Consider the following 27773-nt stretch of genomic DNA (forward strand, 5'->3'; position numbering starts at 1 on the left):
GGGCAATGCAGAAGGGAATATAAAAAACAGGAAAAGAGGGCTTAGCCAGGGAAGGCTGCCTGGAGAAGATGTGCCTTCAATTAGGCTTTGAAGGTGAGGAGAGTAATTGTCTGTCAGATATGAGGATACCTGTTGTGCCTCACTTAAATCCTTCCATGGTCTGTGGGTGCAAGGGGCCTCCCACGGGCCCTTGTAGGTTCCCTTTAGTGCTGCCATTATCCTGCTCCACAGGGAAACTTGGCTTGCACAAAGGTCCTTATGATCTTGCCCCTGAATCTGACCAAATCACCTAAACACTTGCCTTCCTTCTCTGTAAGTAATAATAATAATAATGATGGCATTTATTGAGTGCTTACTATGTACAAGGCACTGTTCTAAGCACTAGGGAGGTTACAATAATAATAATAATAACATTTATTAGGCGCTTACTATGTGCAAACCACTGTTCGAAGTGCTGGGGAGGTTACAAGGTGATCAGGTTGTCCCACGGGGGGGCTCATAGTCTTAATCCCTATTTTCCAGATGAGGTAACTGAGGCACAGAGAAGTGAAGTGACTTGCCCAAAGTCACACAGCTGACAATTGGTGGAGCCGGGATTTGAACCCCTGACCTCTGATTCCAAAGCCCATGCTTTTACCACTGAGCCACGCTAAAACTGCTCCGTGACCATAGACCTGGAGGAACCATTCTGGTGTGGGCTCTTTAACTCTACTAGGGAATCGCTGACCTAACTCAGCTAGTGCTGCCTCAGTATAATCCTTAGAAGTCTGAGTTGGGGGGGCCCCCTCCCCGTGGTCTTGGTAACCACACCCGGGGCCACCTTTAAAGTGGGGTCAGTTTCATGGTCTGCTTCCTCATCAGGTCAGAAATCCCCATACCACAGTCAGGGTCATACCCACTTGTAACAGTGGCACCTAATTTGGCCTGGCTGATTCTCCCCAGTTTAGCCTTCTGGATAAACTCAACTATTTTAATGGTTTGATTAGAAGCCTGTCTAGTTTTTTTTTAGCAGTCGCCATACTATCAGAAGCAGCTGCTTGAGCCACTAGTAGGTTTCTCCTCATATAGAAGGAGATCCCCACACATAGTAATGTCAATAGACCTATGCCTAAAGTTAAGGGTTCCTGGTGGATAATAACATTCCAATGTTGATTCACTGTAACCCAGAGCTCCATAAATGAGGTAAGAGAGAATAGGAGAGGGAGGAATTGACCCAGAGATCTCACAAGCCACAACACCATAAACACCAGAGCATAGTGACCAATGTCCACAGATCCCATCTCCTTCACCATTTTGTCATGATCCTCCAGCTCATACCAACCAGGACTTTCCTAGACCCAGGGAGCCTGAGTGACACATAGCAGAGTCAGACCACACAACCGACCACCAAGGTTACTGGGGAAAGTTTTTACTTTGTTTTACCAACATGCAAGGGAGTGACACATACACACTCTCACTCACTCAACTCCACCAAGGGTCCACTATCAGTCTGCTGTATCAGTATCCTGTATCCTGTGGCAGAAGGTTGGGAGAAGTTCCTGGTCACAAGGACTGCTGACGCTGAAAGCCTCCTCCTCTGCATGCTCCTTCCCCTCTCTGCTTCCGAATGCTACTGCTGCTGCTGTTTTGCTTCTCTCCATGTGCTTCCTCATGATACAAAATGACTGCCTGTTATTTGCCTTGAGCATTGCAGCTGTGGCTCTATGTGGCAGTGATTGATTGGTCCAGGTCTGTTAGTAGGTAGAGCAGGGAGAGAAGGCCACTCCTCCCTTCATATTCTGCCCCCATAGCAATCACCTGTCCTCAAGTAGAGCCCATTAGTACCTTCATGAGTCTCTTCCTTGTTGTTGTTTGTGGGATTCCAAACAGTCACTAGTAAGGCAGCTTGTGGTGGGCTCACCACAGTGTGATTTCAAGGGAGAGTGGTGGTCTTCCAGATGTGAAACAGAAAGGAGTTCCAAGAAGGAGGGAGGGTGTGAGTAAGAGGTTCTGGCAAGACAGATGAGACTAGGGCACAGTACATAAATAAACTGTAGTTCGGGGAGCGAAGTGTTTGGGCTCTTTCTCCCTTCAAAGCCCTACTGAGAGCTCACCTCCTCCAGGAGGCCTACCCAGACTGAACCCCCTTTTTCCTCTCCCCCTCCCCATCATCCCAGACCTACCTCCTTCCCCTCCCCACAGCACCTGTATATATGTTTGTACAGATTTATTACTCTATTTATTTTACTTGTACATATTTACCATTCTACTTATTTTGTTAATGATGTGCATCTAGCTTTACTTCTATTCATTCTGATGATTTGACACCTGTCCACATGTTTTGTTTTGTTGTCTGTCTCCCCCTTCTAGACTGTGAGCCCGCTGTTGGGTAGGGACTGTCTCTATATGTTGCCAACTTGTACTTCCCAAATGCTTAGTACAGTGCTCTGCACACAGTAAGCACTCAATAAATACGATTGAATGAATGAATAAATGAATGAATGGGGGAGAGGAGTGAGGGTAGGTAGGAGGGAAGGAGAGAGCTGATGGAAAGTTTATAGACAATCCATATAAACTCATCCCACCATTTTACCCCAACATTCCATTCATTCATTCATTCAATTGTATTTATTGAGCACTTACTGTGTGCAGAGCACTGTACTAAGCGCTTGGGAAGTACAAGTTGGCAACATATAGAGATGGTCCCTACCCAACAGCGAGATCACAGTCTATTCCAGTGATATTCTCAGGAAGTCATCTGTCAAACCTAGGGAGAGATCCTTTTTTTCCTGTTTTTTTTTTAAGCTCTCACTATGTCTCTAACACTGTTCTAAGTGCTGGAGTAGTTACAAGTTAATTAGGTCAGACACAGTCCCTGTTCCAACTAAGGTTCACAGTTAAAGAAGGAGAGAGCAGAGGTATTTAATTCCTGTTTTACTGTTGAGTAAACTGAGGCACTGAGGAAGTTAAATGACTTGCCCAAGGTCACACAGCAAGCAATTGGCAGAGCAGTAATAAGAACCCAGGCCCTCTGACTCCCAGACCTGTGTTCTTTCCACTTGGCCATGTTGCTTCGGGTTTAAAACCCGCCCGAGTAAGCGGATGACCTAGTTTCCACAGCAGGAGTTTCAGCATAGGAACAATGAGATGAAAACTCTCTTTCTCTGGCTTTTGTTTTGTTTTCAAGTTGCACCTCCATTGTCACTACTCAAAATTAATGAGATGAAACACAAGGTTGTGAAGAGGTAGGATGAGAGAGGAAAGCCTCTCAGCCCACCAGCTTTCCTCTGCTGTAAGCAGTGTAGCCTAGTGGATAGAGCATGGGCTTGGGAGTCATAGGACCTAGGTTCTAATCTAATCTCCATCACATGTCTGCTTTTTGGCCTTGGGCAAGCCAATTTTCTGTCCCTCAGTTATGTCATCTGTAAAATGGGGATTCAATCCTACTACCTCCACTTTAGACTGTGAGCCCTGTGTGGGACAGTGACTGTGACTGGCCTGATTAACTTGTATCTATCCCAGTACTAGTACAGTGGTTGGCACATAATAAGTGCTTAATAAATACCATAATTGTCTCCCCTTCTAGTTTGTAAGCTTCTTGTGGGCCGGGAATGTGTCTACCAAATCTGTTGCATTGTACTATCCCAAGTGCTTAGGACAGTGCTTTGCACACAGTAAGCACTCAAAAAATACCATTATTGAGAATAATGATAATTATTATTATTTGGTTTTCAGGCAGGGCAGAAACTTCAAATGCTTTGGGGAAAGATTGGAAACTAGAGCGTTATCTCCTTAAGTGCAGGTATCAGGTCTACTAGCTGTCTTGTGTTCTGTGAAGCACTTAGTGCAGTGCTTTGCACATAATACATACTCAGTTAATGTTGTGGATTGATTGATTGGATGCCAGACCACTTCTTACCTAGTCCTAACAGTTGGCAGTGTGTTCGGGCATCATAGAGTGCAGAAAGCAGAGAAAGTTTGGATTTCATTTATGAAACAGAGATCTGAGCACGTTGTGGCCTTTATGAAGGGCCCAGTGGGATGTTTCATGAATTCCAAGCTATTTGGTCATGAAACATGAAATGAATCTGCTGTACTGAAGTGACTTCAAAATACTCCCGCTGAACTTTTGCAATCTGCCGTAGTATCCTGAGAAATGCCAAATTTTCTTGTGTTTTGTTTGAGACATTTTCAATCTTCTGGTCATCATCATGATGCGTGTTCATTTCCATGTAAAGAAGAAGAGGCTAGTTTTGGGTCTATTCCAGAAAACCTATTACTGTTTTCAGACTAAGATTTTAAAGCCCCTTCTGAATCATAGGGTCATAGTCATTTAGAGTGAGAAGGGGCAGCTAGAGGTTACTGGCAGTTTAGCCTTCTGGAAGCAAGTCAGATGGCTTGGATTCTAGTCCCAGCTCTAATCTTCTGGATAATCTTAGGCAAATCACCAGACCTCTCTGGGCCTCAGTTTCTTCATCTGTAAAATGGGGGAAATCCTTACCTCACACGGTTGTAGTAAGGCTAAATATGAGAGCATTAGCTGCACATTCCAGATGTTATTATTATTATTGTTGTTCTCTGGTTTCCCACCCAGCCCCTTCTCCAGGCAGATATTCATGCCAGTTTCCGATTTGACGCCAGCAGTCCAGTCTGGGAGGGATGGATGATTATGTGAGAAGGGTGATGGGCTACAAAGAGAGATTTGTGTTTTCCTTGTTCAAAGTTGCCTGTTGATCTGACATGTGGAAACTTGAACTGGAAACCATAGTGTTTCCAGGCAAGGCTGTGAGAATCATATCCTCTCATCTCTTGCTTCTTCTCTTTCTCCAGAGCTGGTTTGGGGGAATCTAATAGTACTTCCCCTCCCTGCCCCCCCCCCCCCCCCCCACCAAGTTTCTGCCAGGCTCTTCAATCCAGTGATGTCACAATGTTTAGTTCCCAGTACTGGATTAGTCACAGTTCCTCTGGAGGGCAGGTCCTTGGATCCAGAACCCATGATCAGCCCTGTCTGGACCATACTTCCTCCTGACACACTTTAAAGAGTGGCTTTGACAGGAGGGCTTCTCACTTAAGAGCTCTGCTGCCCTGTCTTCATAGAGTATAAAAATACTCCGTCAGAAAGAAAGGGATGCTTAGAAACCCAACTGACATCACTTCAAATCTTCCCAAACCTCAAATGGAGGGGAGCAGAGAAGCAGCATGGCTCAGTGGAAAGAGCCCAGCATTGGAGTCAGAGGTCAGGGGTTCAAATCCTGGCTCCACCAACTGTCAACTGTGTGACTTTGGGCAACTCACTTAACTTCTCTGTGCCTCAGTGACCTCATCTGTAAAATGGGGATTATGACTGTGAGCCCACCGTGGGACAACCTGATCACCTTGTAACCTCCCCAGTGCTTAGAACAGTGCTTTGCACATGCCATTATTATTATTATTATTATCTAGCATGCTTCAATTTTCTTGGCTTATTTTGCTCCCCTCCCATGCCCCACTCTGCCCCTCTGGCTGCACTGACTTGATTTTCAAGATTTCTCTCCTTTGAAAAGAAAGTCCAGCCCTGAAACACTACAGAGAAGCAATAGGTGACCAACTAATCTTGCTGCTAAATATAGCCCTTTGGGCACAAGAGCTATGTCACTGATTTGGAACCTCTATGAGAGCAGAGATCATGTTTACCAACTCTGTTTTACTGTACTTTTCCAAGCACTTAATAATAATAATAATAATAATAATAATAAGGTCTTTGTTAAGTGCTTACTATGTGCCAAGTATTGTTCTAAGCTCTTGGGCAAATACAAGACAATCAGGTTGGACACAGTTCTTGTCTCAAAGTGCTCTGCACATAGTAAGTGCTCAGTAAATACCTTTGATTGATCGACATGGTAGTGGGGCTTTCCATGCATCACCAACACACTGTAATAATGGCAGAGCTATGCACAAAGGACAACTAATAATGCCACCAAAGAAAACACTGAACACCCACACATCATACACACAAACACACACACACAAACAAAAAACCCAACACACACATCTCTCTTTCTCTCTCTCTCTCTCTCTCTCTCTCTCTCTCTCACACACACACACACACACACACACACACACACAAGTTAGTGGCTCCAATATTGGGGAACATTCAGACTTTTTTTAAATAAGTTAGTTTTGTTGATGGGATGAGCCAGTTTCATTTACTCCCATTTCTTCTGAGCTGTTGGGTAGCACACATAACACCATGCCTCACTGGTAAGGAACCACCCTCATGTGCCTTCTCTAAAGCAAAGCTACACTTTGCTAAATCCCCACTCCAAGCCCCAGCCTCTATTCCCTTGGATAATTCCTGTTGTGAACTTTTGTCTGGTTTCACTTGGTGATTTCTACACACCTTGGTGTGAGCAGTAACCAAGTGCAGGCCTGGTCTCTGATCAGCAAACAGATACTTTGGCAGGAATAAGCCGTTTGGGACACACGGTGGTGGATTGTGGACCAAAATTTTTTATCACCTTTGTAATATTTGTTAAGAGCTTACTATGTGTCAAGCTAGGGTAGGTACAAGATAATCATGTTGCACATAGGTCTAATCCCACAGGGGGCTCATAGTCTAAGTGGGAGGGAGAACAGGTATTGAATCCCCATTTTACAGATAAGGAAACTGAAGCCCAGAGAATAATAATAATAATAATGACATTTATTAAGCACTTACTATGTGCAAAGCACTGTTCTAAGCACTGGGGAGGTTACAAGGTGATCAGGTTGTCCCACGGGGGCCTCACAGTCTTAATCCCCATTTTACAGATGAGGGAACTGAGGCCCAGAGAAGTTAAGTGACTTGCCCAAAGTCACACAGCTGACAAGTGGAGGAGCCGGGATTTGAACCCATGGCCTCTGACTCCAAAGCCCGGGCTCTTTCCACTGAGCCATGTTGCTTCTCTGTCGAAGCTAAGCTAAGAGAAGCTAAGTGACTTGCCCAAGGTCAAACAGCAGGTGAGGAGCAGAGCTGGGATTAGAACCCAGGTCCTCTGATACCCACGCTGTTTCTCTGTAATTAAGCCAGTAGGCCTGGGAAACATGGGAAGCAGCATAGCCTAGTGGAAAGAGCATGGTCCTAGGAGCCAGAGGACCTGGGTTCTAATCCTGGCTCCAGAACTTGCCAGCTGTGTGATCTTGGACAAGTCACTTAACCTCTCTGTGCCTCAGTTCCTTCATCTGCAAAATGGGGATTCAATACCTGTTCTCCCTCCTACTTAGACTGTGAGTCCCATGAGGGACCAGATTATAATTCATCCATCCCATTTTTTAGTACAGGGCTTGGCCCATAGTAAGTGCTTAACAAACACCACAATAAAAAATGGCATCATTTGCCCTTGCTGGAAGCGTGGCTCAGTGGAAAGAGCATGGGCTTGGGAGTCAGAGGTCATGGGTTCAAATCCCGGCTCTGCTAATTGTCAGCTGTGTGACCTTGGGCAAGTCACTTAGCTTCTCTGTGCCTCAGTTACCTCATCTGTAAAATGGGGATTAAGACTGTGAGCCCCACGTGGGACAACCTGATCACCTTGTATCCTCCCCAGCACTTAGAACAGTGCTTTGCACATAGTAAGTGCTTAACAAATGCCATTATTATTATTACTTCAAGAGCCTCAGAAGGTTCCAAATATGCAGATTATCTGCCAGGACAATCCTAGCTGAAATGCAGTTCAGAAGGAGAGTCTCTTTGGCTGAGGCAGATCAGTGAGAAAGGAAGACAGCACAAGCAAATGGCAGACACACTGACTGCTTGGTGTATCAGTAAAAGAGATTCATAAGCTCTGCAGAATAAAAATCACACATAGAAGCCTGCCCACTCATTCCTCTCTGCTCTGATATTTTTCCAATGCAGTGAAGGTTGCTGTTTTTCCCCATCCTGATAAGCTTTTTGATTTCTGTCCATCTGTTCAGTATAGAGCGCTTCTACAGTTTACTTAAAACACAAATACCCTTTATGAATCTCCACAGATGGTTTTCAAAGACTTAAAGAAAGAGATAAGATCAAGAAAATCTTGTGTGCTTGCCTCAGGGAAAACACGGGACAGCAGTTTTGCCTTCCAGCTGCAAACCACGTCAAACTGGGCATGCTGATAGGTTTCATTTTCCATCTGAAGTGCTTTTCTGAGTGACAACCTCACTCATTTCAGTCAATGGGCAGATTTGGGTGAGATGCTGGTGCTATCTCTCTCTCGCTCTCAGAATTATGAAAACAGAAGCCCAAATGCAACACTTAAAGAATACCTAATGAAGTCCAGAATAAAATCTGAAACTTCAAGACAGTTCTCTAGTTGGGTGGATGTCAGAGCATGCCAGATTCTCTATCCAAGCTCCTATTCGGGCTGAGCAATCTGGTCTCCAGCTAAATGTCCATTTTCCACCTTCCCTCCTTTTCCATCATCCTTCCTGTGAAATCTGTAGACTCGTGCAACTGGGGCTTTTCTGCAGGTTCCACTGGCCCCAGGCTACCTTCCCTAACTGTCTTGTTATGGCTCAAGCCACTTACCTGTTTTATATTAACTCCTGTTATTGACCTACCTTTATCGTTTCTCTCCTCTATTAGTGCGGATCACTGAGAGTTGAGTAAGTGAGCCATGGCTCCACCTTCTATCAGTCAATCAATCAGTGGTATTTATTGAGTGCTTAATGTGCGCAGAACACTGTATTAAATACTTGGGTGAGTACAATTCAACAGAGTTGGTAGAGGTGATCCTTGCTCTCAAGGAGCTTACAGCCTAGTACTAGTAATGAATGCTCTGGGCTGGCTGGTGATGTAAACCACCACCACCCCGCAATTTCTAAGATTGTTATTTACCATTAGAATTATATAACACTAACAATACTACTAATAAAATAACAGTAATGGTATTATAATGCTTCCTCTTCATCAGGAACTTGCTAAGCCCTGGGGTAACTGTAAGATGGGCCTGGGATTCAGAAGGTCATGGGTTCTAATCCTGACTCCTCCACTTGTTTGCTGTCTGGCCTTGGGCAGATCACTGAACTTCTCTGTGACTCATTTACCTCAACTGTAAAATGGGGATTAAGACTGTGAGTGCTATCTGGGACAGGGACTGTGTCCAACCCAGTTTGCTTGAATCCACTCCAGCACTTAGTACAGTGCCTGGCACATAGTAAGCATCCAGCAAATGCCATTATTATTATTATAATCAGATCGGACATGGTCCCTGGGCCACATAGAACTCACTGTTTGAAATCCTAAAATCCCACCTCCTCCAAGTTTTTTCTGACTAATGATCAGAACCTTGTACTTTATCAACTCTAAAGCCTTCTCTCATTCTTCTTTATTTTAGCCCAACCTCAGCACTTTTATTTATATGTATAGTCAATTGACCAGGCAATTTTATTTGGTCTGATTCCTTGATTTGCATCTATTTCTAAATCAATCAATCAATCAATCAATCGTATTTATTGAGCGCTTACTATGTGCAGAGCACTGTACTAAGCGCTTGGGAAGTACAAATTGGCATCACATAGAGACAGTCCCTACCCAACAGTGGGCTCACAGTCTAAAAGGGGGAGACAGAGAACAGAACCAAACATACCAACAAAATAAAATAAGTAGGATAGAAATGTACAAGTAAAATAAATAAATAAATAAATAGAGTAATAAATATGTACAACCATATATACATATATACAGGTGCTGTGGGGAAGGGAAGGAGGTAAGATGGGGGGATGGAGAGGGGGACGAGGGGGAGAGGAAAGAAGGGGCTCAGTCTGGGAAGGCCTCCTGGAGGAGGTGAGCTCTCAGCAGGGCCTTGAAGGGAGGAAGAGAGCTAGCTTGGCGGATGGGCAGAGGGAGGGCATTCCAGGCCCGGGGGATGATGTGGGCCGGGGGTCGATGGCGGGACAGGCGAGAGCGAGGTACAGTGAGGAGATTAGCGGTGGAGGAGCGGAGGGTGCGGGCTGGGCAGTAGAAGGAGAGAAGGGAGGTGAGGTAGGAGGGGGCGAGGTGATGGAGAGCCTTGAAGCCCAGGGTGAGGAGTTTCTGCCTGATGCGCAGATTGATCGGTAGCCATTGGAGGTTTTTGAGGAGGGGAGTAATATGTCCAGAGCGTTTCTGGACAAAGATAATCCGGGCAGCAGCATGAAGTATGGATTGAAGTGGAGAGAGACACGAGGATGGGAGATCAGAGAGAAGGCTGGTGCAGTAGTCCAGACGGGATAGGATGAGAGCTCGAATTAGCAGGGTAGCGGTTTGGATGGAGAGGAAAGGGCGGATCTTGGCAATGTTGCGGAGCTGAGACCGGCAGGTTTTGGTGACGGCTTGGATGTGAGGGGTGAATGAAAGAGCGGAGTCGAATCTGTCCTCTCCATTGTGGTGTTAGTTCTTTGTGGCCTAGTAATAATAATAATTGTGGTACTTGTTAAGCACTTACTTCAAGCCAAGCACTTCAACTAAGCAATAGGGTAGATACAAGATAATCAGGTTTATTATGGACTCTGTCCCACAAGATGCTCACACTCTAAGAGGAAGAACAGTTTTAATCCCCATTTTACAGACGTGTGAAAACTGAGGTACAGAGAAGTTGTGACTTGCCCAGGATCACACAGCCGGCGAGTGGAGGAACTGGGAATAGAACCCAAGCCCCTTGACTCTGAAGTCATGCTTCTTATGTGCTTCTCAAGTGCTTAGTATGGTTGCTGTGCATTCAGTAGGTATTCAATAAATAGTACTACCACCACCACCACTACCTGGCGTAATGGATAGAGCATGGGCCTAGGAATCAGAAGGTCATGGGTTCTAATCCTGGCTCTGCCACTTGTCTGCTGTGAAACCTTGGGCAAGTCATTTCACTTCTCTGGGTCTCAGTTACCTCATCAGGAAAATGGGGATTAAGACTGTGAGCCCCACATGGGACAATCTGACTACCTTGAATCTACCCCAGTGTTTAGAACAGTGCTTGGCACATAATAAGTGCTTAACAAATACCATTATATTATTATTAATAATAACAATATTGCTACTATTACTACTTCTATTACTATTACCACCACCAATACTGCAATAGCTCACTGATTCCCTGAGTTTTTGCCCCCAATCTGCACCAGGAAGTTCTTTGGGAGCAGGACTGGCAGCTGAAGCAACCCCAAAGTTTCTAGCTGGAGGTGCGTCTACTGCCCTGTATATATGTATATATGGTTGTACATATTTATTACTCTATTTATTTATTTATTTATTTATTTTACTTGTACATTTCTATCCTACTTATTTTATTTTGTTGATTTGTTTGGTTCTGTTCTCTGTCTCCCCCTTTTAGACTGTGAGCCCACTGTTGGGTAGGGACTGTCTCTATGTGATGCCAATTTGTACTTCCCAAGCGCTTAGTACAGTGCTCTGCACATAGTAAGCGCTCAATAATACGATTGATTGATTGATTGATTGATTGCCCAGGTCCCTCTGAATTTTATCACAGCCCTACTGATGCCAACTGGAGCATGCTTTCTGTGCCTTTATGAGACATTTTCATATCAGGAAGTTTTTTTTTTATTTATACCAATTGCTCTGTTAAAATGCTTTTGTAATGCTATAAATTTATTTTGGATTTTGGCCTGACCAAGCTTTGAGGCAAAACATCGCCACTGATCCTTGCCCCTGAAGTCGAACATCAACCAGCGAATGCAGGCCTGTTTCACAGAATCCAAAAAAATTATGCTGAGGTAAAATCAAAATTAGGCTATGGGAAAATTAAAATTTGAATGCTAATGGACAACATAACTGTCTCCCCGTCTCTAGACTGTGAGCTTGTGTGGGCAGGGAATGTATCAGTTTATTGTTGTATTGTAATTTCCCAAGAGCTTAGTACAGTGATCTGAACATAGTAAGCACTCAGTAAATACTACTGAATGAATGAATGAACAAACGAACGGGTAACTTCTCTGGAACTGACTGTCTTCCTTTCCCAATGCTTCCAGCCAACTGTTGCAAGGTACTGTGGCACTGTGAGGGTATGTGAGACAGGCTGGAGCCAATTGGCCAGAATGGCTGGCTCCAGGAATCCATCTGAGAAGCAGGTAGACACACACTGTGAATGGCAAGGCTGCTAAAGGCCCCATAAATGATCTTGGAGCCAGTGGAACTGCAGAGGCAGCTCCTGAACTCAGATGAATCAATCTGTAACATTTATTGAGCACTTACTATGTGCAGAGCACTGTGTTAAGCATTTGGGAGCGTACAATAAATTAGAACTGGTAGACCTGATCCCCACCCACAAGGACCTTACATTGTACAGGGAAAGACAGACATTAAAATAAATTACAGAGAAGGGAAATTGTAGATTAAAAGGCTATGTACATAAAGCTGGAGGGCTGGGGTGAGTATCACAGTGTTTGAGAAGTGCACAGCCAAAGTGCAAAGTCATCACAGAGGAGTGGGTAGATAGGGAAAATGAGGGCTTTAGCAAGTAAGGTCTCTTGAAGGAGATATGATTTTAGGAGGGTTTTGAAGGTGGCAGGAATTGTGGTCTGTTGGATGTGAAGGAGGAGGGAGTTCTAGAACGTAGGTAAGGGGTTGGTGTGTTTGTGTGTTGGGAGTATAGATGAGATCAAGGTAAAGATAATAGGTTAGTGTTGAAGGAACAGAGTATGTGAATTAGTTTGTAGTAGGAGAACAGTGAAATAAGGTAGGAGAGTTTGAACTGACTGAGTGCCTTAAAGACATTTCTGTTTGATTTGGGGATGGGATGGACAACATTTGGAGATTTTTAAGGAGTAGGGAGGCATAGACTGAATGGTTTTCCATAAAAATGATCCAGGCCACAGAGTGAGGAATGGGCTGGAGAGGGGAGAGGCAGGAGGCAGGGAGGTCAGCAATAAGGCCGATGCAGTAGTCAAGGAGGGAAATTTCATAAGTGCTTGGGGCAGAGCGGTAGCAGTCTAAGTGGAAAAGAAAGAGATTATAGACGTGTCGTGAAGATAGAACTGACAGGATTTGGAGCAACAGCACAGCATAGTGAATAGAGAATGGACCTGAGAGTCAGATGGACCTAGGCTCTAATCCCAGCTCTGCTCCTTGTCTGCTGCATGACTTTGGGCAAGTCACTTAACTTCTCTGTGCCACAGCTACCTCAACTGTAAAATGAGGATTAAGATCAATCAATAAATCATATTTATTGAGCACTTAGTGTGTGCAGAGCACTGAACTAAGCACTTGGGAGAGCACAATATCACAGAGTTGGTAGACCCAGTCCTTGCCCACAAGTTCACAGTCTAGAGGGAAACAGACATTAATATAAATGAACAAATTACAGATATGTACATACGTGCTGTGGGGCTGAGGGAGGGGTGACTAAAGGGAGCAAATTAGGGTGATGCAGAAGGGAGTGGGAAAAGAAGAAATGAGGGCTTAGTCAAGGAAGACCTCTTGGAGGAGATGTGCCTTCAATAAGACTTTGAAGGTGGAGAGAATAATTGTCTGCTGGCTATGAAAAGGGAGCGTGTTTCAGGCCAGAGGCAGGATGTGGGCAGAGGTCAGTGGTGAGATAGATGAGAATGAGGTATAGTGGGTAAGTGGATGTCAGAGGAGCAAATTATGTGGAGCTGGGTTGTGATAGCAGAGCAGCAAGGTGAGGTAGGAGTGAGCAAAGTGATTCAGTGCTTTAAAGCTAATGTTAAGGAATTTCTGTTTGATAGGGAGGTGGATGGGAAACCACTGGAGGTTTTTGAAGAGCAGGGAAACAAGGAGAAAAATGATCCAGGCAGCACAGTGAAGTGTGGACTAGAATTAGGAGAGACAGGAGGCAGGGAGGTCAGCATGCAGGCTGACACAGTAATCAAGGCAGGATAGGATATGTGCTTGGATTAACATGGTAGCAGTTTGGATGTAAAGGAAAGGGCAGTTTTTAATAACGTTGTGAAGGTTGAACGGATAGAATTTGGTAACAGATTGAATATGTGGATTGAATAAGAGAGATGAGTCAAGGATAATGCCAAGGTCAAGGGCTTGATAGACAGGAAGGATGAAAGTGCTGCCTTCAGTGATGGGAAAATAAGCTGGGGGACAGGGCTTGGGTGGGGACTTAAGGAGTTCTGTTTTGGACATGTGAAGTTTGAGGTGTTGGGGGGGCATACAAGTAAAAATGTCCTGAAAGCAGTACAAAATGTGAGACTGCAGTCAGGAAGACAGCAAAGTGTTGTATATTTGGGAATTATCCACATAATTAAGAGTGTGAGCCCCATGTGCAATATAGACTGATTAGTTTATATCTACCCCAGTGCTTTGTAAGGTGCCTGGCACATAGTAAGCATTTAACAAATCCCATACAAGAATAAAAATTAAAAAATGAAGATTTCACAACAGATGGTTTGTGCAGGTTGAATGAGGGAAATGAGTCGAGAATAATGCAAAGGTTACAGGCTTGTGAGACAGGGAGGATGGTGGTGCTGTCTGTGGTGATAGGAAAGACAGGGGGAGGACAGGGTTTGGGTGGGAAGATAAAGAGTTCTGTTTTGGACCTGTGAAGTTAGAGGTGTCAGCAGGTAGAGTTGTCCTGAAGGCAGGAGGAAATGTGAGGCTGCAGAGAAGGAGAGAGATCAGGGTTGGAGATGTAGATTTGGGATTCATCTTCACAGAGATGTTAGTTAAGTCATGGGAATGAATGGGCTTCCAAAGGGAGTGGGGGTAGGATTGAGAATAGAGGGAGTCCAAGAACTGAGCCTTGGTGGATGTCCGCAGTTAGAAGGTGGGAGGCAGAGGAGGAGTGTGTGAAAGATACTGAGAATGAATGGACATAGATAGGAGGAGAACCAGGAGAGGACAGGATCAGTGAAGCCAAGACTTGATCATCATCATCATCAATGGCATTTACTGACTGCTTATTATATGCAGAACATGTACTAAACACTTGGAAGAATTTAGTACAACAGGGTTGGCAGATATATTCCCTGCTCACAATGAGGTTACAATCTAGAGGGGGAGACAGACATGAATACAAGTAATTTGTAATGTATAGTTTATAGAAACATACACAAGTTCAGTGGTGTTGAAGGTGGGGCAATTATCAAATGCCCAAAGGTCACAGATACAAGTGAATAGATGATGCAGAAGGGAGAGGAAACCAGGGAAAAGTAGACTTAATTGGGGAAGGCTTCTTTGAGGATATTTGACCTTACATAGTGTTCTTAGATAACGAGTCCAGGAGAAGGGGGTAAATTGTACCTTAGAATATGAGGTCCAAAAAGAACAGGGACTGTACCCAATATGATTACCCCTTATCAAAGCCAGTACTTGACACAGAGTAAGCACTTAGCAAATACCACAATTACTATTAGTTCCTGAGGTGAAATCCTCATTTTATACTGGGAGAGAGTAAGGGGTTAGGAAGGTGGAGGCATGGGGAAGAATTAAAAAGTTGTTTGCGAGGAGATCTTGCTAGCATCAAAAGGAACAGAAGAAATCAGGTCATTTGCATTGCAAATTCAGAGCTCAGAAAAAAGACAAACTGTTCAGCTTAATCATCCTCTGTGAAACCCGTGACCCTGTGTCTTATTGACACTAAAAATGAAGTAGAAGCAAACATATGAACCCTGAGCATACGTGTTTAGTTTTGGAGTTTATGAGCAAGAGAAGTTGTGTCTTGTTGGCTCTGTTAAAGACATAAAGTTGAGACATTCTGGGCCACAAGTGGGAAGGAATGGCCATTGCAGAAGCTTCTAGGATGTAAGTGCTGTTGCCTACATATTCTAGGTCAGATGTCCAGCCTTGGTCAACGAACACCACTCTCATCTTTCTCTGTGGGTGCTGATACACCCACTTGTACAGATGTGGAGTGAGGGCATCTGGTGGCCATCCTTCTAATGGGCAAAGGCAGAATCCAGGAATCCTTCCTTCTACTCTCTCCCTCCTGATATCTCTCCCTGCTCCTCTTCTCCTTATCTGCTTTGCCTGGTTCCCCTCCACCCTCTCTCCATCATCTATTCACTTTTTATCTACCCTCTCTCTATCCTCTTTCCACTCTCCACCTTCTCTCCACTCTCTTTCCACCTTCTCTCCACTCTCTCTCCAAACCATCTCCATCCCCTCTACATCCCTCTTCATCCCTCTCCACTCTCTCTCCATCCTCTCTCCAGACTCTCCCCACCATCTTTCTACCCTCTCTCTAGGGAAGCAGCGTGGCTTAGTGGAAAGAGCACGGGCTTGGGAGTCAGAGGTCATGGGTTCTAATCCTGGCTCTGCCACTTGTCTGCTGTGTGACCTTGGGCAAATCACTTAACTTCTCTATGCCTTATCTGTAAAATGGGGATTAAGACTGTGAGCCCCACATGGGACAACCTGATTACTTTGTATCTACCACAGTGCTTAGAACAGTGCTTGGCACATAGTAAGCACTTAACAAACACTATTATTATTATTATTGTTATTACCCTTTCTCCATTCTTTCTCCATCTTCTCTCAAACAGCTGAGGCATAAAAGATAGTACCCCACCCAAACTGTCTTGTCCCCAGCCTATAGGGAGGGGCAAGGGTGGGTGGAGAAAAACAGAACACCCTGCCTCCAAAGAGGAAATCCCAGAGGAAGAATAACATATGCAGACATTGGCAAGAAGGTGCCCACAGAACAGTCATGCCTGAGTTCCAGCAGAATCTTGCAATTCTGGGTCTGTCACTGGTCCGCACCTGGAGAATGGTTTCATCTTGAAACCGAAGAAACTGAGATGGATATAGCCGAGTTTCGCTTTGAATGGCTGGGTTGAGGCTCAGGAGTGGAAGGTAGAATCTTCTCTCCTAACACCCTCATAGTGTTTAGTTTAATCTCCTCTTTGGGATGAAGCCTTGATAACAATCACTGTTCCATCAAATAATGGTAACAATGATTGTGGTATTTGTTAAGCAGTTATTATGTGCCAAGAATTAGGTACAAGACAATCAGGTGGGATGCAGTCCACATCCCACCTGGGGCTCACAGTCTGAGGTGGAGGGAGAAGGGATATTTAATCTCCATTTTTCAGGTGAGGAAACAGAACCAGAAAAATTAAGCAATGTGCCCAAAGTTACATGGCAGGCTGGTGGTGGGGCTGGGATCGGAACTCAGATCTCCTGACTCCCAGTCCTGTGCACTTTCTATTTGGCCCACTGGGAAGTTCATGCAATTGGCCATGCTCTAGGATTCCCTTAATAAATGAGGTGACATTACCAGTCAATCAGTCATTTGAATTTATTGAGAGCTTGCTAGGTGCAGAGCACTGTGTTATGTGCTTGTGAGAGTACAGTACAACAGAAACGTTTCCTGCCCACAGCGAGTGTACAGTCTAGAGGTGGAGACAAACATTAATATGAATAACGTCGGTGAACACTGATTCAATCAGTTCATTAATTTATTCAATCATACTTATTAAGCACTTTCTGTGTGCAGAGGACTGAACTAAGCACTTGGGAAAGTACAACACAAGAATAATCAGTGACATTCTCTGCCCACAATGAGCACACAGTCTCAGTGGAGAGACAGACATCAATACAAATAAATAAAATTATAGATATGTACATAAATGCTGTGGGGCTGGTTGGAGAGGGGGTAGAGCAAAGGGAGCAAGTTAGGGCAACTCAGAAGGGAGTGGGAGATGAAGAAAAGTGGGGCTTAGTCTGGGAAGGCCTCTTGGAGGAGATGTGCCTTCAATAAGGCTTTGAAGAGGGGGACAGTAATTGTCTGTCAGAGATTCTTCAGTTACCTCATCTGTAAAATGGGGATCAAAAGTGTGAGCCCCATGTGGGACAACCTGGTTACCCTGTACCTACCCCAACAATCAGAACAGTGCTTGGAACATAGTAAGTGCTTAACACATACCATAATTATTATTATTATTCGAGGAGGGAGAGCCAGGCCAGAGGTAGAGCATAGGCCAGGGGTTGGTGGCGAGACAGGCAAGGTTGGGGCACAGTGAGAAGTTTAACACTAGAGGAGCAAGGTATGAGGGCTGGGTTATAGAAGGAGAGAAGTGAGGTGAAGTAGGAGAGTGCAAGGTGATGGAGTGCTTTAAAGCCAATGGTGAGGAGTTTTTGTTTGATACAGAGGTGGATGGGCAAACATTGGAGATTTTTGAGGAGTTGGGGGGTGCCATGTCCTGAACATTTTTCTAGAACTATGATCCGGGCAGCAGAGTGAACTATAGTCTGGAGTGAGGAGAGACAGAAAGGTGGGAGGTCAGCAGTAATCTAGGTGGGATAGGATGAGTGATTGTATTAACATGGTAACAGTTTGGATGGAGAAGAAGGGGCAGATTTTAGCAGTATTGTGAAGGTGGGACTGACAGGATTTGGTGACAGATTGAATATGTGGAGAGAGGTGTCAAGGATAATGCCAACATTATGGGCCTGTGAGACAGGAAGGATGGTGGCACTGTCTAGAGTGATGGGAAAGTAAGGGAGAGGATATTAATGTCTGTGAGCACAGAGCATGGAGTGAGCACAGCTGGCTTGGAATGGAGTTTGGTCCCACTGGTCAGACAAAGACACACAGGGTGTCCTCCCACTCTGTCCTTCCACACCCTTTAAAATTTTTTTAATGGTATTAATTAAGCCCTTACTACATGCCAGGTACTGTTCCAAGGGCGGGGATAGATACAAGGTAATCAGGTTGAAAACAGTCCCACTTGGGGCTCACAGTCTTAATCCCCATTTTACAGAAAAGATAACTAAGGCCCAGAGAAGTGAAGTGACTGGGCCGAGGTCACACAGCAGACAAGGTGGTTCTGACTCCCAGGCCCGTGCTTTATTCACTAGGCCATACTGCTTCTCTACTGCCCCAGCCAGAGTCAACTCATCATCGAGAAACGCCCTGCTCACTTGCCCAAGAGGAACATTACCTGGCATCTTGGGCCAGGAATGGTGCACAATGATAACAAGCCACTTCCTCCTAACACCTTCCTCCTTCCTCCTCTACACTGTAAACTCATTATGGGTAGGGAATGTGAATTCTCTTGTTTTGTACTCTCCCAAGTGCTTAGGACTTGGGAGAAGTCCTAAGGACTTAGAGAAGCAGCGTGGCTCAGTGGAAAGAGCCCGGGCTTATGAGTCAGAGGTCATGGGTTCTAATCCCGGCTCTTCCACTTGTGTGCTGTGTGACCCTGGGCAAGTCACTTAACTTCTCGGGGCCTCAGTTACCTCATCTGTAAAATGGGGATTAAGACTGTGAGCCCCACGTGGGACAACCTGATTACCTTGTATCCTCCCAGTGCTTAGAACAGTGCTTGGCACATAGTAAGCACTTAACAAAAGCCATCAGTATAATTAGGACAGTGCTCTGTACGCAGTAAGTGCTTAATGAATGCGACTGATTGATTGAACTGCCAAAATAAGGTGAGTGTTTTGCCCCATTCCTCATACCAGCATCTATGGAGGGGGGAGGTGCCTATATTTTCTGAAGGAGAAAGCTGGTCTGGGCAACACCCTCTTTTGGAGGAGAGGGAGGAGAACCCGCCTCGATCCTTGGAATAAATTTTGCGAGATCCCTGTGGGGGAGGACAGGCTGGAGACACAAACCCTTAAGGGCTGGGGAAGTTGTCATACTTCTTTGCAAGGCAATCAGCCTCCTCAAGTTCCCTTAGCAACCTAGATATTTTAAGGCAGCTGCAGGGGACAGTTGAGTCTGGGATTTCCTCAGGCTCGGCTCTCTGTGTAGCTCGGATGGTGGCTTTGGGGCAGAAGAAAATCTGCTTTCTGGCAACTGGCCTGAGCCCACAGCCGACGTGTGTCAGGCAGGCCACTGAATAGCCATTTGTGGTGACAGTCCTTAATCCCTGCTGATCTCCCCCGGATTTGCCTAAGCAAACACTCAGGGTCTAGCCCGCCAGCCCGCCTTGCCCAGCAGCATTCTTTTTGGAAACTCTCAGCGCCCCAGGGAGATGAAATGGCCACTTTGGAACTTTCCTCTTGTTCCTTGACCCTCAGGAGGTGCCCCTCCCCTTCCCCATTACCCCACTGCAGTTCTGTCCTCAGGAGATGCAGGCACAGGGCTGGAGAAGGAATATGCTTTTTCTTCCTGGCAAAGACCCAGCTTCACCCTTGAACACAGAGATTCCCCCAGCTGTCAGGCATTTAATTTTGCTTTTTGTTACTCAATAATTGTGTACTCACTTACTACTATTCCTGGCCAACTACAACACACTGCTCTAACCATCTTCAAAGCCCTACTAAAATCATATCTCCTCCAGAGAGCCTTCCCTGACTAAATCTCATCTCCCCACCCTACTTCCCTGTCTACCGAATCAACTGAGCATTTAAGTCCTCACCCTCTAAGCACTTTGATTCTCACCCCACCCCCATAGTATTTATGTACATATCCTTATACTCTGTTATTCCCTTCCCTTTAATTTATTGTTGTGTCTGCCTCCCTCACTGGACTGTAAGCTCCTTGGGGGTAAGGATCATGTCTATCTACTGTACTGTACTCTCCCTAGGGCTCTGGGAACTGGATGTGGTACAGGGACTGTGAAAGATGCAACTACCCCAGTGTTTCAAACAGTGCTTGGCACCTAGGAAGTGTTTAAAAACAACCTGAACAAGGATAATGATACTAATTACTAAATACCATTGATTGATAGTGGATTCTTGTCCATCCCTATCCTGGGCAACAACCCTTCTAAAAGTGCCACTCTGGAGTTTTGGGTATCTCTATGGAATAACAAAGCAGACACCCTCGCTGCAATTTATGCTCAAAGAACAATCTCGCCATTTTCTATAATCAATCAATCAATCAATCAATCAATCGTATTTATTGAGCGCTTACTATGTGCAGAGCACATACTAAGCGCTTGGGAAATACAAATTGGCAACACATAGAGACAGTCCCTACCAAACAGTGGGCTCACAGTCTAAAAGGGGGAGACAGAGAACAGAACCAAACATACCAACAAAATAAAATAAATAGGATAGAAATGTACAAGTAAGATAAATAAATAAATAAATAAATAGAGTAATAAATATGTACAACCATATATACATATATACAGGTGCTGTGGGGAAGGGAAGGAGGTAAGATGGGGGGATGGAGAGGGGGACGAGGGGGAGAGGAAGGAAGGGGCTCAGTCTGGGAAGGCCTCCTGGAAGAGGTGAGCTCTCAGCAGGGCCTTGAAGGGAGGAAGAGAGCTAGCTTGGTGGAGGGGCAGAGGGAGGGCATTCCAGGCCCGGGGGATGACGTGGGCCGGGGGTTGACGGCGGGAGAGGCGAGAACGAGGTACAGTGAGGAGATTAGCGGTGGAGGAGCGGAGGTTGCGGGCTGGGCAGTAGAAGGAGAGAAGGGAGGTGAGGTAGGAGGGGGCGAGGTGATGGAGAGCCTTGAAGCCCAGGGTGAGGAGTTTCTGCCTGATGCGCAGATTGATTGGTAGCCAGTGGAGATTTTTGAGGAGGGGAGTAGACATTTCTATAGACAAAATGTGGCCTGAAATGGGACTGACTCACATTCAGTGAATAAGATTTCCTTTTTTTTTTTATTAAACAATACTTTGGAAGAAACCTTCACTATTTATAGTGTGTGGAGGTTTTATAAAAGCAATAAAATACCTTTGAGAGAAATGTTTTAAAATCTTTAAACAATCCACCAGCTGTTTGCAATTTTGCTCAACTACTAGAAATAAAATGGGGTTTCTACAGTGTTCTGCCTTGAGGAATTTAGCTCCTTCAAATGTCCTTCTGAATCTTGACATTGGTTTATTCAACAATCATTTTCTGCTGAGAAATCTTTAACTGAACAATCATTCCTGCATCTGGGCCCCCATCTGTTCCCCCAGGCCCTAGTAACCTTCTACAATAAGAGCATTCTCCCTTTCCCTGCACTGGGTTCCAACAGCAATAAGTATGTCCAAGAATCCCTACTGTAAGTTACGTAGGATGTAGCGTTTCTCCCAGAAACGTGTTGTCAAGAAGAAGCTGAACGTGATGTGGTGGTGGCTTCTCGTCTCGTTTGAAAGACGGCCTCTCCCTGATCTGTTTCGCTCCTTCAGCTGCTCCTGGCTGCTCCTAGCGCTAACGAGAGCTGCAGGGATGAGCAAGGACAAAGCCATTTACCTGCTCTAAAAGCATTTTATGAATCCATTCTTTCCTTCCTATCTTCCCCACCTGTTAATTTAATGGGCCTTTAATGGAGGGAATATTCTAGGTGGAGCATAGGAAATAACTGCAACTCGAGGAAGACTCACCCCACCACCCTTGAGAAATGCAAGGTAGCACCATGAATAAAATTGGACAAATCAGACTTCCCTTCTATCTCTGGGCACAGTAGGCTGGCTGTGGCAGCCCTTTGAGAAGCAGTGTGGCCTAGCGGAACGAGGACAGGCTTGGAGTCAGAAGACCAATCAATCAATCAATCAATCAATCAATCAATCGTATTTATTGAGTGCTTACTATGTGCAGAGCACTGTACTAAGCACTTGGGAAGTACAAATTGGCATCACATAGAGACAGTCCCTGCCCAACAGTGGGCTCACAGTCTAAAAGGGGGAGACAGAGAACAGAACCAAACATACCAACAAAATAAAATAAGTAGGATAGAAATGTACAAGTAAAATAAATAAATAAATAAATAAATAGAGTAATAAATATGTACAACCATATATACATATATACAGGTGCTGTGGGGAAGGGAAGGAGGTAAGATGGGGGGATGGAGAGGGGGACGAGGGGGAGAGGAAAGAAGGGGCTCAGTCTGGGAAGGCCTCCTGGAGGAGGTGAGCTCTCAGCAGGGCCTTGAAAGGAGGAAGAGAGCTAGCTTGGCGGATGGGCAGAGGGAGGGCATTCCAGGCCCGGGGGATGACGTGGGCCGGGGGTCGATGGCGGGACAGGCGAGAGCGAGGTACAGTGAGGAGATTAGTGGTGGAGGAGCGGAGGGTGCGCGCTGGGCAGTAGAAGGAGAGAAGGGAGGTGAGGTAGGAGGGGGCGAGGTGATGGAGAGCCTTGAAGCCCAGGGTGAGGAGTTTCTGCCTGATGCGCAGATTGATCGGTAGCCATTGGAGGTTTTTGAGGAGGGGAGTAATATGTCCAGAGCGTTTCTGGACAAAGATAATCCGGGCAGCAGCATGAAGTATGGATTGAAGTGGAGAGAGACACGAGGATGGGAGATCAGAGAGAAGGCTAGTGCAGTAGTCCAGACGGGATAGGATGAGAGCTTGAATTAGCAGGGTAGCGGTTTGGATGGAGAGGAAAGGGCGGATCTTGGCAATGTTGCGGAGCTGAGACCGGCAGGTTTTGGTGACGGCTTGGATGTGAGGGGTGAATGAGAGAGCGGAGTCGAGGATGACACCAAGGTTGCGGGTTCTATTCCTGGCTCCACCACTTGTCTGCTCTGTGACCTTGTCAATCACTCTGTCAATCGTATTTATTGAGTGCTTACTGTGTGCAGGGCTCTGTACTAAGTGCCTGGGAGAGTACGCTATAACAATAGACACATTCCCTGCCCACAGTGAGCTTATGGACAAGTCATTTCACTTCTCTGTGCCTTGGCGTTCACTTCTGTAAAATGGGGATTAAAGACCTGTTTTCCCTTCTACTTAGATTTGAGCCCTATTTGGGACAGGGACTGTATCCAACTTGATTATCTTGAATCCACCCCAGCACTTAGTACAGGGCTCGGCACACAGTAAGCACTTAACAAATACCACAGTTACTGTAATTATTATTATTATTTGCAAGGTAGGAGTTAATTACAGTCTCCTGATCCTCAGTAAGGGTTCCAACTCAAGTCAAGATGAGCGCAGTTTCAATGGGGCTTTCCTTAACTGTAGACAACACCACTGTCGCCCTCCCTGCCTCACAAGTCTGTAAACCTGGCATTAACCCCCACTCATCTCTCTCTTTCTATCTGCATATTTAATCTCTCAGCAAATCCTGTTGGTTATACCTTCACAAATTCTCTGGAATCTACTGCTTCCTCTCCATCCAAACTGCTACCACACTGATCCAAGCACTTATCATATACCACATTGACAACTGCAACAGCCTCTTCACTGACCTCCCCTGCCTCCTGTCTCTCCCGTCTCCAGTCCTCAGTTCACTCTGCTGCTCGGCTCATTTTTATAAGAAAAACACTCAATCCACATCTCCCCTCTCCTAATAAAATTACAATGGTTGCCCATCCATCTCTGCATCAAACAGAAACTCCTTATCTTTGGCTTTAAGGCCCTTAATCAGCTTTCTCTCTCTCGCCTATCTCTCATCACAAATATCCTACTACAACCTAGTATACTCACTGTACCTTGATCTTTTCTCTCTCGCAAAGACCCCTTGCCCAGATTCATTCATTCATTCAATCGTATTTATTGAGTGCTTTCTGTGTGCAGAGCACTGTACTAAGCACTTGGGAAGTACAAATTGGCAACATACAGAGACGGTCCCTACCCAACAGCGGGCGACCCCTTGCCCACATCCTCCCTCTGGCCTGATACCCCTCCCCCTTCATATTCTACAGACCATGACTCTCCCCATTTTTAAAGCCCTATTAAAATCAGATCTCCTCCAAGAGGCCTTCCCTGAATAAGCACTCACTCCCCTATTCATCCTCCTTTTCTGTATCACTTATGCACTTGGATCCATACCCCTCGAACACTTTGGTATTCACTCCATTCCCACAGCACTTATTTACCTATCTATCTGTAATTTATTTTAATGCCTGTCTCCTATAGCCTGTAAACTCCTTGTGGGCAGGGATCATGTCTACCCTCTATCATATGTACTTTCCCAAGCGCTTAGTACAGTGCTCTGCACCCTGTAAGCACACAATAAATACCACTGATGACTGATTGATTGAAGAATGGAGTCGTGGATAGAGCACGGACCTGGGAGTCTGAAGTTCATGGGTTCTAATCCTGTTCCACCTCTTCTCTGCTGTGTGACCTTGGGTGAGTCACTTCATTTCTCTGTGCCTCGGTTACCTGATCTACAAAATGGGGATTGAGACTCTGAGTCCCATGTGGGACAGTGACTGTGTCCAACCCGATTTGCTTGTATTCACCCCCAGTGCTTAGTACAGTTCCTGGCTCATAGTAAGTGCTTAATAAATACCATAATTATAATGACTGTTATTGATTGAACAGGGCCGACTAGTTGACCAGGGCTCTATGACTAAAACGAAGGAAAAGACTGAAGAAATATCTGGTTGGTGGCTAGTTAGGGAAGGACTCAAAGATATTTTCTGGCCCTTGGGTTTCTTAACTGAAAGGGGTCAGGTGAGATTATTTAAGTACTCTAGAAGACTTCTTGGTTCTTTCCCAGATTCAGTTTCAGTGATAAGTTGCACATTTTTTTTTTTAAAAGTCGGCCCACCCAACTCGCCAAGAAAACATTTTTTATATGAGGTCCCGGGAAAAGAATAGGCCCAGGCCAACTCCTCAAAGCAAGAACAACTCAGAACATTAGGGAGATGAACTAAACCATCTGGGCCAAAGTGGATTTTTTAATGGTTGTATCAGGATAATTGCCTCCATTCTCCCCTTCACTAGCATTCCATGAATCCCATTAGGTTGGTGAATTGTCTTTATACTGGACATTCTGGTTTTCACACTGTTGTCCCTTGTTTTCTAGGGCTAAAAAACCTGATGCCTTAATGCCTGGTATTTTTATCTTTTGTCAGAACTTTGGTACCGGGCTCTGTTCAGAAGCTGCATCTGGGTTCAGAGAGATCTGGGAGGGGACACAAAATCTCTGGAGCAAGCGTGAAGGTCCCCGCCATGATATCATTTAGCATTTATTAAGCGCTTACTATGTGCAAGGCACTGTTCTAAGCGCTGGGGAGGTTACAAGGTGATCAGATTGTCCCATGGGGGCTGAGCCATGCTGCTTCACCATGGTAAAACATACTATATTTGGGTGGCCTCAGAAAGACTTCGGCAAGATGGCACGTATGCTTTCAATAGACTACATTGTAACATTGCCTGCTCTTGATTCTGCAGTCCAAGGTCAGAAGCTCTCGGGGATGTTTTAACTCTCCTATGTGGTGAACCCTACTAAATTAACACAGGAAATGTTTCATCATGGGACAAATGTTGAAACATAACCCTGTTTTTGCCAACTTACTTTAAAAATGAAATGAAGTTTACAACCTGATGGTATGCACAAAAGCCTTTCCTGTGGAGGACTGGTCTTTTGTGCAACTATGGGGTTTATTAATGGAGATATTTTTGTATGAGATAATTAAATGTCATCTTTATTCTTCCTATGGTATTTCTTTGATAGTATGCCCAGGAGCTGATATATATCTGCTGCTCAAAAGCTACCTATGACAATATATCAATGGAGAGGGAAACCTAACACCTACCTGCTGCCCGTCTCCTGGCTGGGCGACAGAATTGTGCTAAAACTAAACTGGAGAACCTGTTTCCTATTATTGGATCTGAAAGGTCATTCTCTTTGTTCTCAGTGGTGTTAGGGTACTTATGAGTCCACTTACAACGACAGTTACAACCTGGAGAGATCAAAACAAAGAGAGTGCCACGTGCATCCAGTGGCCCGTGAGCTGGGTCATTTCCTGTTGAGTCCATGAGGTCACTTCCTGCTGTGCCGGAGAGGTTCTGAAGTGTAATTGTGAACAGTTTGGCTAAAGTCGGCTATGAGAGTCTCTGTGCTGTCCTGATCTCATCAGAAAAGAGGGAAACCAGCAGGCACAACAGACAGCTGTCTGATACAAAGCAGCGTTTCTTTGGGTCAAATTCTGCCCTCTGTTAATCACCTACAACTCACATTGACTTGAATGGGAGCTGAAAGCAAAGCAGTATGCACGCCCAACCTGCGAAAAGGGGGGCTTCCGCTGCATCAGCAAGACATGAGGGGGAACTTCCGGTCCATTAGGTTTGATCTAATGGACGGAGGTCATGGGGTCCTCCCCTCGAAAAAAGGTCAGTTAGTGATCATTCTGAGGGCAGCCCTATCTGGAGGCAGAGGCCCAGATTTGATGACCTCTTGTCCCACAGATTCATAGAATACTTTGGTACATTTGTAGAAACTGCTAAAGGAAAGTGTTGGGTTTCATTTTCTGAATTTGTTTCTGGTTTTTGCACCCCTTATCTAAACTGTCTCTTCTCCACACCATCTCAATACTGGATGGTGGGAAGAGCTCCAAGGATATTGTGTGTGTTATTTAGGTAAATAATAAATAAAAACCACAGTTGTGATCTATAGTTCCACAAAGGTGAACAAATGCTTTTCTGGGAAAATTTGTCCTTTTGGGGCCATATAAAAGACATCATCCCAATTCTTTAATCAACCATTATTTATTGAGCACTTACTTTATGCAGAGTGTTGTCCACATTTGGGAGAGTACAAAACAGTTAGTAGACATGAGCCCTGCCCTCAAAGACCTTACAGTCTAACAGTTTACAGAGTCAGGAGGAAAGGTAGATTCATTTAGAGTCTTTTAACTTTCATTATCTTTCCTAGGACCATCAAGGGGAAGACGTGTTTGTTTCTCATGATTCTGAGCAAGGACAGTGTTATTTGCCCATCCCATTCAATCTGGGTGGGCTTCCAGGAAGAGATGAGAATTGATGTGTGCTCTGAATGAGGGGAGGGAGGTTTGTTTATCAGTTTGCTCCCAATTTCACTCCTATTTTCATTTTCTACTTAGCCTCAGCCTGACTTTCAAGCAATCTTTTTTCCACGACATTTTTTCCTGAATAAATCATTTCTTCAGAAAGGTTCCACATTGCTGCTAGCTCTATTTCTAACTTCAGCCAACTCGGTGAATGCCCCTTTCTCTTCACTCTGGAGGTCACAGTGACAGGGCTTTGGAAATTAGGAAGAAAGCTAAAGATAGGTCCTTCAGTGTTTGGCTGAGAAG

This window comes from Tachyglossus aculeatus, chromosome 21 (assembly GCF_015852505.1).
Source record: "Tachyglossus aculeatus isolate mTacAcu1 chromosome 21, mTacAcu1.pri, whole genome shotgun sequence".
In the NCBI taxonomy this organism is placed as follows: domain Eukaryota; kingdom Metazoa; phylum Chordata; class Mammalia; order Monotremata; family Tachyglossidae; genus Tachyglossus; species Tachyglossus aculeatus.